General features: G+C 48.5%; 2 non-coding genes across 2 annotated transcripts; one reads left to right on the top strand and one right to left on the bottom strand.

Annotated features, from left to right (window-relative positions):
* Positions 1 to 309: 309 nt before the first annotated feature.
* LOC139274429 (U5 spliceosomal RNA) lies at positions 310 to 423 on the bottom strand. The gene has a single exon (XR_011595487.1). It is a non-coding gene; the product is annotated as a U5 spliceosomal RNA (small nuclear RNA).
* Positions 424 to 10,901: 10,478 nt separating this feature from the next.
* LOC139274475 (U5 spliceosomal RNA) lies at positions 10,902 to 11,015 on the top strand. The gene has a single exon (XR_011595533.1). It is a non-coding gene; the product is annotated as a U5 spliceosomal RNA (small nuclear RNA).

Below are 11,015 nucleotides of genomic sequence, written 5' to 3'. Positions count from 1 at the left end.
CCTATTTCTTATGTTTAGCTCTGTCAAGCCCGTGTGGTGGCTGGTGTACAAAGACCACTACACGTGAAAACAATCCACGCACAGGCATCTTCCCACGCTCCAAGATTTAGTTCGGGATCTGGAGTTTTAAGATTCTTCTGAAAGCTGGCGAACCCCAGGTGGGCAAGTTAACTCCCACAAACAAGTGCTTTAGTACGACATTCACAACTACAACAAGTAAATAACCAAATCATCAGTAGTTATCGCAATCTGTATAAAGCCACACCTACTACATAATGCAAAGATCAGTCTGTTTTTGAACAATAAGACAGCCCCACTAAAGCAGGGCCTCGAAAAATTAATTAAAACTCTGAATGTTACTCTCCACGGAAATCTTTAGTAAAAGGCGAAAGATTTATACGATCTGAAGAGAAACCAGAATATACTGATTATTTCCGCGCAGCTCCTCGCCCCCAAGCGACGGTTTGCCTCTTTAACGTTGGGCTGAGCCGCTAGAACTAACTTCTAGAAAAGATATATTACCACAAATCAATACAGCGCGAGGGAAAGTAACTGGAAACTTCAGTGTCCGTGAAAATCAGTTAAACCTGAAGTTTATTTTAGTTTCTTGCTAAGTATTATGTAGAACATTGTGGGTATGTAAATGAGCTTGAGCTTTGTGCGGGCTGGGTTTACAATGACGTGTCCAATTCTTTGGTACAACTTTACTTCGGGTTTTTATTCTCTCTCGGTGTGTTTGAAGCTTAAGGTAAACATTTTGGATCAGTGCGGTTTCTGCTCGTGAGCAAACGTGTTTTAGTTCATACAGGAAGTCATTAACACAATGAGAGCAGACACAGAGCTCAGAGCCGTGCACTGTCCACGTCTAGTATCCATTTCACTGATTTCAATGATATAAACCAGACTTGTTGATGTATTGGTCTGAATACTTTTTTAAAATTTCAAAATATACTTTATTCATATAAAAATTTGTACAGTACATTCAAAAGCAGTTCAGTACATTTAGCTGCGGTCAGCAATCCCATACACTACATTTGCGTGCTGACGGCAGTTCCGTTCGATACATTTCTTTGCACTGTTTTTTTTAATTTCAAAATATACTTTATTAATAAAAAAAATATCTGTACAGTATATTCAAAGGCATTTCAATACATTTAGCTGCGGTCAGCAATCCCATACACTATTATTTGGGTGCTGACGGCAGTTCCGTTCGTTACATTTCCTTGTTTTCCAGTTCAAGTGCAATTCGGTCCAATACGGGATACATTGTAGTACATTCAAACAAATTACATTTCATGTGTCACTATACAGGACACGGAATGGGTGATGGTACATTTACATTTTTCTTTTCAACATGCATTTCGCAACAGACCTTGCATTGTACCTGGCACTACATAGGTGTTTACAGATCATGGCGCTCCATGTACACAAAAAGTAAATTACAAATACAGCCCGAGGGGGGTTTTATACTGATTCCTGCCCCCAGCTTTTCCGTGGCAGAAGGGCTTTAAACTGTGGCCCTTCCCTACCGTGCCTTTGCGGCGACTGCATCAATTTTAAGTGCGTCCCTCAGCACGTAATCCTGGATCTTGGATTGCGCCAGTCTGCAACACGCAGACATGGTCATCTCCTTGCTCTGGAAAACCAGCAAGTTTCGGCAAGACCAAAGAGCGTCTTTGACCGAGTTGATGGCCCTCCAGCAGCAGGTGATGTCTGTCTCGGTGTGTGTCCCTGGGAACAGCCTGTAGAGCACAGAGTCCTGTGTTACGGAGCTGCTTGGGATGAACCTCGACAGCAACCACTGCATCTCTTTCCAAACCTGCCTTGCGAAGGCGCAATCCTGAAGGAGATGGGTGACAGTCTCGTCCGCCATTTCCTTGCACTGGTCGTCCTCTACCGTGGGAGTGTTTCGACCCGGGGACTGGTGCAGTGTTGTCAGAAAGTCTGATATGTCCTCTGCACTGTCCTCGCCTGGTGTTGGTGGTTCCCTCTTTTCATCAGTCGCAGCGATCTCGAGCTGGTGTGCTGCGATCGCTGCGTCGCTCCCGGTATTCCGGAGGTGGGGTGTGCTGGGCACTTCACTGCTCCCGTTATCCCGGAGCTGGTCTGTGTTGGTCGCTTCTTTGCTCCCGGTGTTCCGGAGCTCGTGTGCGCTGGGTGCTTCGCTGCTCCCGGGTTTCCGGAGCGGGGCTGTGCTGGTCACTTCACTGCTCCCGGTCACCTGTGGCTGTGGGTTGGCGTATTGCCTCTTGTTCTGGTGGCGGTAGTGAGGGGCTTTGTCTCGCCTTTCATCATCAGACGAGCTGCCGTCGCTGCTGTCTGTTGTAGACGTTAGCCGCCTCTTCCCTTTCGTTTCCGCAGGGGCCCTTGCTTGCCTGTTCTCCTTACGCTTGTGGGCCTTTTTCTTGATGGTCTCCCATCCCGCTTCATCATCTGCTGTCTCCTCATTCCTGGACTCGGTGCGCTGGGGGAGAGCTTCACTGCTGGGTGTTGGTGTCTCGCAGCTCGTCGTAGCAGGCTTCTCTTCCTCCCTGACTTGTTCCGAGTCCACGAGGGCGATTGCTTCTTTGCTCAGGGCACTGGTCGGGGGGAGGGTGTAGGTCTCCTCTGGAACATTGTGTTCCTCAGCTTCCTCCTCCTCTCGTGCAATGTTCTTTGCTGCCTGTGTTTGGGGCAGTTTTTGGAAAGGTGCCCAGCCAGACCACAGAGGTTGCAGCACTTGGTCTCCTTACAGTCCTTTGTCTGGTGGCCTTTGTTCTTGCAGTTTCGGCAGATGACAGTTTTGCAGCTTGCCGCCACATGGCCTGCCTTCCCGCAGGTCCAGCACACGTTGGGTTGGCCAGCGTACACCATGTAGCCCCGAATTCCTCCGATGGCAAAACTGGAGGGGGGTGAGGTGCAGGATGGTTCCGCTGGCATCCACTTTCATGGTGACCTGGATCTGGCGTTGGTCCAAATCCCGTACAAGTCTTTCAGGTCGCTGGTGCCATTGCAGGTAGTGAAGGAACTCCCATAGTACTGTTAGGGAGGGAGTTACATGATTTTGACCCAGCGCCGATGAAGGAACGGCGATATATTTCCAAGTCAGGATGGTGTGTTACTTGGAGGGGTACTTGGAGGTAATGGTGTTCCCAATCGTCTACTGACCTTGTCCTTCTAGGTGGTAGAGGTTGTGGGTTTGGGAGGTGCTGCCAAAGAAGCCTTGGTGAATTGCTGCAGTGCATCTTGTAGATGGTACACATGACAGCCACAGTATGTCGGTGATGGAGGGTGTGAATGTTTAAGGTGGTGGATGGGATGCCAATCAAACAGGCTGCTTTGCCCTGGATAGTTTCGAGCTTCTTGAGTGTTGTTGCAGCTGCACTCATCCAGGCAAGTGGAGAGCATTCCATCACACTCCTGACTTGTGCCTTGTAGATGGTGTAAAGGCTTTGGGAAGTCAGGAGTTGAGACACTTGCCGCAGAATGCCCAGCCTCTGACCGGCTCTTGTTGCCCACATTATTTATTTGGCTGGTCCATTTAAATTTCTGGTCAATGGACTCCTAGGATGCTTATGGTGGGGAATTCGGCGATGGTAATGCCATTGAATGTCATGGGATGATGGTTAGACTCTGGCTTGTTGGAGATAGCACTTGTGTGGCGTGAATGTTACTTACCACTTATCAGCCCAAGCCTGAATCTCATCCAGATCTTGCTGCATGTGGGTATGGACTGCTTCATTATCGGAATAGTTGCGAATGGCATTGAACACTGTGCAGTCATCAGCAAACATTTCCACTTCTGATCTTATGATGGTCATAGGGAAGGTCATTGATGAAGCAGCTCAAGATGATTGGGCCTAGGGCACTGCCCTGAGAAACCCCTGCAGCTATCTCCTGGGGCTGTGATGATTGTGTCGCAGGCCCAATCTGGCAGCTATGTCCTTCAGGACTCAATCAATCCTTGCTACTCTCAGTGCTTCTTTCAAGTAGTGTTCAACATAGTGGGGTACTGATTCACCAGCTGAGGGAGAGCGGTAGGTGGTAATCAGTAGGAGGTTTCCTTGCCCATGCTTAGCCTTTCTTTCCCTGGTGGACTGCCTCGGTATAAATGTCTGTTCTGGTGTGTTGGCTGTGCCCTCGCTGGGCTGGCATGTTGTTGGCCCTGCAGGGCTGCTAGGTGAGCCTGGCCTTGCTGGGCTGTTAGGTGACCCTGGCCTTGCTGGGCTGTTGGGCATGATGGATTCGATTTTCTGGTCTGGCGTGTAGTCATTGATCCTTTGGGTGTGTGTTGTGGGCTTGAAAAAGGTGATGTCTGCTATGGGTTGTTCAGGGCAGTCTGTGAACTGCAGCCACGTTTGGTCCAGATGCTTTCTGCAAATTTGTCCATTGTCTAGTTTGACTACAAACACCCTACTCCCTTCATAGCTATCACCGTGCCCGCGATTCACTTGGGACCATGTCCATAGTTTAGCACATACACAGGGTCATTCAGATCAATTTCCAGTGACACAGTGGCACGACCATCGTTTACATTTTGTTGCTGCCGCCTGCTCTCTACCTGATCATGCAGGTTGGGGTGAACCAGCGAGAGTCTGGTTTTAAGTGTCCTTTTCATGAGTAGCTCAGCCGGGGGCATGCCTATGAGCGAGTGAGGTCTTGTGCGGTAGCTGAGCAGTATTCAGGACAGGCGGGTTTGGAGTGAGCCTTCTGTTACTCATTTAAGGCTCTGTTTGATTGTTTGCACTGCCCGCTCTGCCTGCCCATTGGAGGCTGGTTTAAACGGAGTCGAGGTGATATGTTTGATCCCATTGTGGGTCATGAATTCTTTAAATTCGGCACTGGTAAAACATGGCCCGTTGTCACTGACCAGTATGTCAGGCAGGCCGTGGGTGGCAAACATGACCCTCAGGCTTTCGAGGGTGGTGGTGATGGTGTTTCCCGACATTATTTCACATTCAATCCATTTTGAAAAAGCATCCACCACCACCAGGAACATTTTACCGAGAAACGGGCCCGCATAGTCGACATGGATCCTTGACCAAGGTCTGGAGGGCCTGGACCACAAACTTAGTGGTGCCTCTCTGGGCACGTTGCTCAACTGAGCACATATGCTGCATTGCCATACACAGGACTCTAAGTCAGAGTCGATACCGGGCCACCACACGTGGGACCTGGCTATCGCTTTCATCATTACTATACCCGGGTGTGTGCTGTGAAGATCCGAGATTAACATCTCCCTGCCCTTTTTTGGCAGCACTACTCAGTTACCCCACAACAGGCAGTCTGCCTGAATGGACAGCTCATCCTTTCACCGCTGGAATGGCTTGATTGCCTCTTGCATTTCACCTAGGATGCTGGCCCAGTTCCCATGCAGTAAACAGTTTTTTACTCGGGACAGCAGAGAATCTTGGCTGGTCCAAGTCCTAATCTGGCGGGCCGTGACAGGTGATTTATCATTTTCAAACACTTCCATGACCATCAACAAGTCTGCGGGCTGCGCCATTTCCACCCCCGTGTTGGGCAATGGTAGCTGACTGATAGCATCCACGCAGTTCTCAGTGCCTGGCCTGTGGCGGATGGTATAGTTATACGCTGATAGTGCGAGTGCCCGCCTTTGTATGTGGGCTGAGGCATGAGTATTTATCCCCTAGCTTTCAGAGAACAGGGATGTGAGGGGCTTGTGATCAGTTTCCAGCTCAAATTTGAGGCAAAACAGGTACTGATGCATTTTCTTTACCCTGAACACACACGCTAATGCCTCTTTCTCAATCATGCTGTAGGCCCTCTCGGCCGTAGACAAGCTCCTGGAAGCATAGGCGACAGCTTGCAACTTCCCCTCAACGTTAGCTTGTTGTAATACACACCCAACTCCATACGATGATGCGTCACATGCTAGCACAAGTCTTTTACATGGGTTATACAATACAAGCATCTTGTTGGAGCAGAAAATGTTTCTGGCTTTCTCAAAAGCAATTACTTGGTTTTTTTCCCCATACCCAGTTCTCACCTTTGCGCAATAACACATGTAGGGGCTCTAAAGGGGTGCTTAACCCCGGTAGGAAGTTACCAAAATAGTTGAGAAGTCCCAGGAACGACCGCAGCTCCGTGACGTTCTGTGGCCTGGGTGCGTTCCTGATAGCCTCTGTCTTGGCATCTGTGGGCCGAATGCAATCCGCCGCGATCTTTCTCCCCAAAAACTCCACTTCTGTTGCCATGAAGATGCATTTCAACCTCTTCAGCCGCAGCATATGCGATCCAGTCGCTGGAGGACCTCCTCCAGGTTTTGTAGGTGCTTGGCGGTGTCCCGACCCATGACCAATATGTCGTCCTGAAAGACCACCATGTGTGGTACCGACTTGAGTAGGCTCTCCATGTTTCTCTGGAAGATCGCTGCAGCCGACCGAATTCCAAATGGGCATCTGTTGTAGATTAATAGTCCCTTGTGCATGTTGATGCAGGTGAGGCCCTTTGAAGACTCCTCCAGCTCCTGCATCATGTAGGCTGAAGTCAGGTCGAGCTTGGTGAATGTCTTGCCTCCTGCCAGCGTCACAAATAGGTCGTCTGCCTTAGGTAGTGGATATTGGTTCTGTAGCAAGAAACGATTAATAGTTACTTTATAATCATCGCAAATCCTGACCGTGCCATCACTTTTGAGTACTGGAACAACCAGGCTGGCCCACTCACTGAATTCCACAGGGGAGATGATGCCCTCGCGTTGCAGCCTGTCCAGCTCGATTTCCACTCTCTCCCTCATCATGTGAGGTACCACTTGCGCCTTGTGGTGAATGGGTCAATCCTCTGGGACCAAGTGGATCCGCACCTTCATCCCAGAAAAGTTTCCAATGCCTGGCTCAAAAAGGGAAGGAAATTTGTTAAGAACCTGGAGGTGGGTGGGGTGGATTGACCCATCCACCTCCACGGAGGTGTGTGGGGGGCCTGACCCATCCACCTCCATGGCACGAACCTGGTATTGCAGTACTTCCAGGAACGGTGCAGTGGCTCTAGGCCTTTTGGCTAAGAGCATTGGCGCAGAGTGATCCTTGATGTGTGCAAGGTGACCTCTGGCGTTTGTGATTTGATAAAGAATTGGAAAGATTTGCAACGAATTTTTTAAAAAACTTTTGGCTAAGAGCATTGGCGCAGAGTGATCCTTGATGTGTGCAAGGTGACCTCTGGCGTTTGTGATTTTTTTATTTTTTATTTTATTTATTTATTTATTTATTTATTTATTAAATTCATAGCCAATCGTTCCAATTCTTTGTCAAATCACAAACGCCAGAGGTCACCTTGCACACATCAAGGATCACTCTGCGCCAATGCTCTTAGCCAAAAGGCCTAGAGCCACTGCACCGTTCCTGGAAGTACTGCAATACCAGGTTCGTGCCATGGAAGTGGATGGGTCAGGCCCCCCACACACCTCCGTGGAGGTGGATGGGTCAAGCCATTTGACAAAGAATTGGAAAGATTGGCAACGAAAAATAAAAAAAAATAAAAAAAAATTGTTAAGAACCTGGGTACATTACGCCTCATCAACATGTGATAGCGTTCGGATGTCATCCCAGTTCCAGCGGATTTTGCCCAGCCAGCTCCTTTCAAGCAGTGTGGGGCCATCGCCTGGGACAATCCAGAGTGGCAGTTCATGCACTGTGCCCTCGTAGGTGACCTTGACCATGGCGCTGCCCAGGGCAGATGATAAGCTCTTTGGTGTACGTTCTCAGTTTTGTGTGGATGGGGCTCAGGGCTGGTCTGATTGCCTCGTTGCACCACAGTCTCTCAAACATCTTTTTACTCATGATTGATTGGCTTGCACCAGTGTCCAATTCCATGGCTGCAGGTAAGCCATTCAATTTTACGTTTAGCATTATAGGTAGACATTTCGTCGAAAATATGTGCACCCATGTACTTCAGCATCTGCCTCCTCTCTCTGAGGCTCGAAATTGCTTTGATCCACCATGGACCGATCTTCCTCTGCCACGAGGTGGTTAGCAGGTTTTGCAGAGTTTGGAGCTCGTTTGCAAGCTCGTTGGAGGTGCCCCATTGTTCCACAGCTCTTGCAAACATACTCTTTGAAGCTTCATGAATAGGCTGAATTCAAGCCTCCACAATGCCAACAAGGTGTGAATTGCCTTGCATTCATCCTTTGTTGGGGACTCTGAGTCATCTGGGCCACCTGAGGCCTGCTGGCAGTTGCAGACTCGTGGGTTCTGCCCTGCACATTTCTGCTCGCATACACAGTTCCAGTTAATTTATGAACATTGCTCGCACTTGTGTGCTGAGAGATTTGTTTGCTGTTATCACTGGTGGACATAAATGTCTGTGCTATCGCAATGGCCTTACTGAGGGTCGGTGTCTCTACAGTCAAAAGTTTTCATAGGATAGTCTCGTGGCCAATGCCCAGTACAAATAAGTCTCTGAGCATTTGCTCCAGGTAGCCATCAAACTCACATTGTCCTGCAAGTCGCCTTAGCTCGGCAACGTAGCTCGCCACTTCCTGACCTTCAGATCGCTGGCACATATAGAACTGATACCTCGTCATCTGCATGCTCTCCCTCGGGTTAAGATGATCCCGAACCAGTGTACACAGCTCCTCATATGACTTATCTGTGGGTTTCACAGGAGCCAGAAGATTCTTCAAGAGGCTGTAGGTCGGTGCCCCACAGACTGTGAGGAGAACCGCTCTCCTTTTTTCAGCGCTTCCTTCTCCGTCCAGCTCCTTGGCTACAAAGTACTGGTCTAGCCATTCGACAAAGGCTTCCCAGTGGCCTTTTGGCTAAGATCATGCGTAACTGACCTGACAGGGGAGTAACCATGACCCCAACGTGGTTCTCCCTGGATCAGGAAGGTGATTCTCCTATGCTTTTTGGAAATAGGAGGTGGGTGGGGTGTTTTGACCCATCTACCTCCACGGAGGTATGTGGGGGACTTGACCCATCCACCTCCATGGCACGAACCTGGTATTGCAGTACTTCCAGGAACAGTGCAGTGGCTCCAGGCCTTTTGGCTAAGAGCATTGATGCAGAGTGATCCTTGATGTGTGCAAGGTGACCTCTGGTGTTTGTGATTTGACAAAGAATTGGAAAGATTGGCAACGAATAAAAAATGTTTAAAAAAAAATTAAAAAATTCCCAGTCCTCACCCTCTGAGAATTTCTCCAGGATTCCCACAATTTGCTGCATCTTTGCGTTGTATTCGTATTCTTGCCGCCAGTTATTGTGTTCCTAACACAGATGAGGCTGCACAGAGGGAGGTTAAAGTAACAGTGACCTCAGTCTTTAATAAGACACTTCAAAATGAGGAACAGGTCTTAGAGGCTGGCTTATTTACAGTGCTCCCAAGGATGGCGGTGAGGAGGGCCTTACCCATCAGAGCGTTCATGCACAGCCGACGTCTCAGCAACACGGCACGGTGCCCCCGAGTCGGCTGCGGGGCGGACGAGACTGTCACGCATCACCTTCAGGATTGCGCCTTCGCAAGGCAGGTTTGGAAAGAGATGCAATGGTTGCTGTCGAGGTTCATCCCGAGCAGCTCCGTAACACGAGATTCTGTGCTCTACTTGCTGTTCCCAGGGACACACACCGAGACAGACATCACCTGCTGCTGGAGGGCCATCAACTCGGTCAAAGACGCTCTTTGGTCTTGCCAAAACTTGCTGGTCTTCCAGAGCAAGGAGACGTCCACATCTGCGTGTTGCAGACTGACGCAAACCAAGATCCAGGACTACGTGCTGAGGGACGCACTAAAAATTGGTGCAGCCGCCGCAAAGGCACAGTGGGGAAGGGCCACCATTTAAAGCCCTTCTGCCACGGTAAACCCTGGGGCAGGAATCAGTTCAAAACTCCCCTCGGGCCGTACTTGGAACTTCTTTTTTGTGTACATGGAGCACCATGATCTGTAAACACCTATGTCGTGCCATGTACAATGCAAGGTCTGTTTCGTAATGCACGTTGAAAAGAAAAAAAAATTTAAATGTACCGTCACCCATTCCGTGTACTGTATAGTGACACATGTAATGTAATTTGGCGAATGTACTACAATGTATCCCGTATTGTACTGAATTGTACTTGAAATGAAAAGCAAGGAAATGTATCGAACGGAACTGCCGTCAACAGCCAAATGTAGTGTGTGGGATTGCTGACCGCAGCTAAATGTACTGAACTGCTTTTGAATGTACTGTACAAATTTTTATATGAATAAAGTACATTTTGAAATTTAACAAAATTCAGACCAATACAGTAACAAGTCTGGTTTATATCATTGAAATCAGTGAAATGGATACTAGACGTGGACAGTGCACGGCTCTGAGCTCTGTGTCTGCTCTCATTGTGTTAATGCTTCCTGTATGGGTGGGTGGGGTGGCTTGACCCATCCACCTCCATGGCACGAACCTGGTATTGCAGTACTTCCAGGAACGGTGCAGTGGCTCTAGGCCTTTTGGCTAAGAGCATTGGCGCAGAGTGATCCTTGAATGCGCCCAAGGTGACCTCTGGCGTTTGTGATTTGACAAAGAATTGGAACGATTGGCTACGAATTTCAAAAAAAAACTAAAACACGTTTGCTCACGAGCAGAAACCGCACTGATCCAAAATGTTTACCTTAAGCTTCAAATCACACCTGAGAGAGAATAAAAACCCGAAGTAAAGTTGTACCGAAGAATTGGACACGTCACTGTAAACCCAGCCCACACAAAGCTCAAGCTCATTTACATACCCACAATGTTCTTCATAATACTTAGCAAGAAACTAAAATAAACTTCAGGTTTAACTGATTTTCACGGACACTGAAGTTTCCAGTTACTTTCCCTCGCGCTGTATTGATTTGTGGTAATATATCTTTTCTAGAAGTTAGTTCTAGCGGCTCAGCCCAACGTTAAAGAGGCAAGCCGTCGCTTGTGGGCGAGGAGCTGCGCGGGAACAATCAGTACCCTCTGGTTTCTCTTCAGATCGTATAAATCTTTCGCCTTTTACTAAAGATTTCCGTGGAGATTATCATTCAGAGTTTTAATTAATTTTTCGAGGCTCTGCTTTAGTGGGGCT

This window comes from Pristiophorus japonicus, chromosome 9 (assembly GCF_044704955.1).
Source record: "Pristiophorus japonicus isolate sPriJap1 chromosome 9, sPriJap1.hap1, whole genome shotgun sequence".
Lineage (NCBI taxonomy): Eukaryota > Metazoa > Chordata > Chondrichthyes > Pristiophoridae > Pristiophorus > Pristiophorus japonicus.
This window is presented reverse-complemented; position numbering and strand designations above follow the sequence as displayed.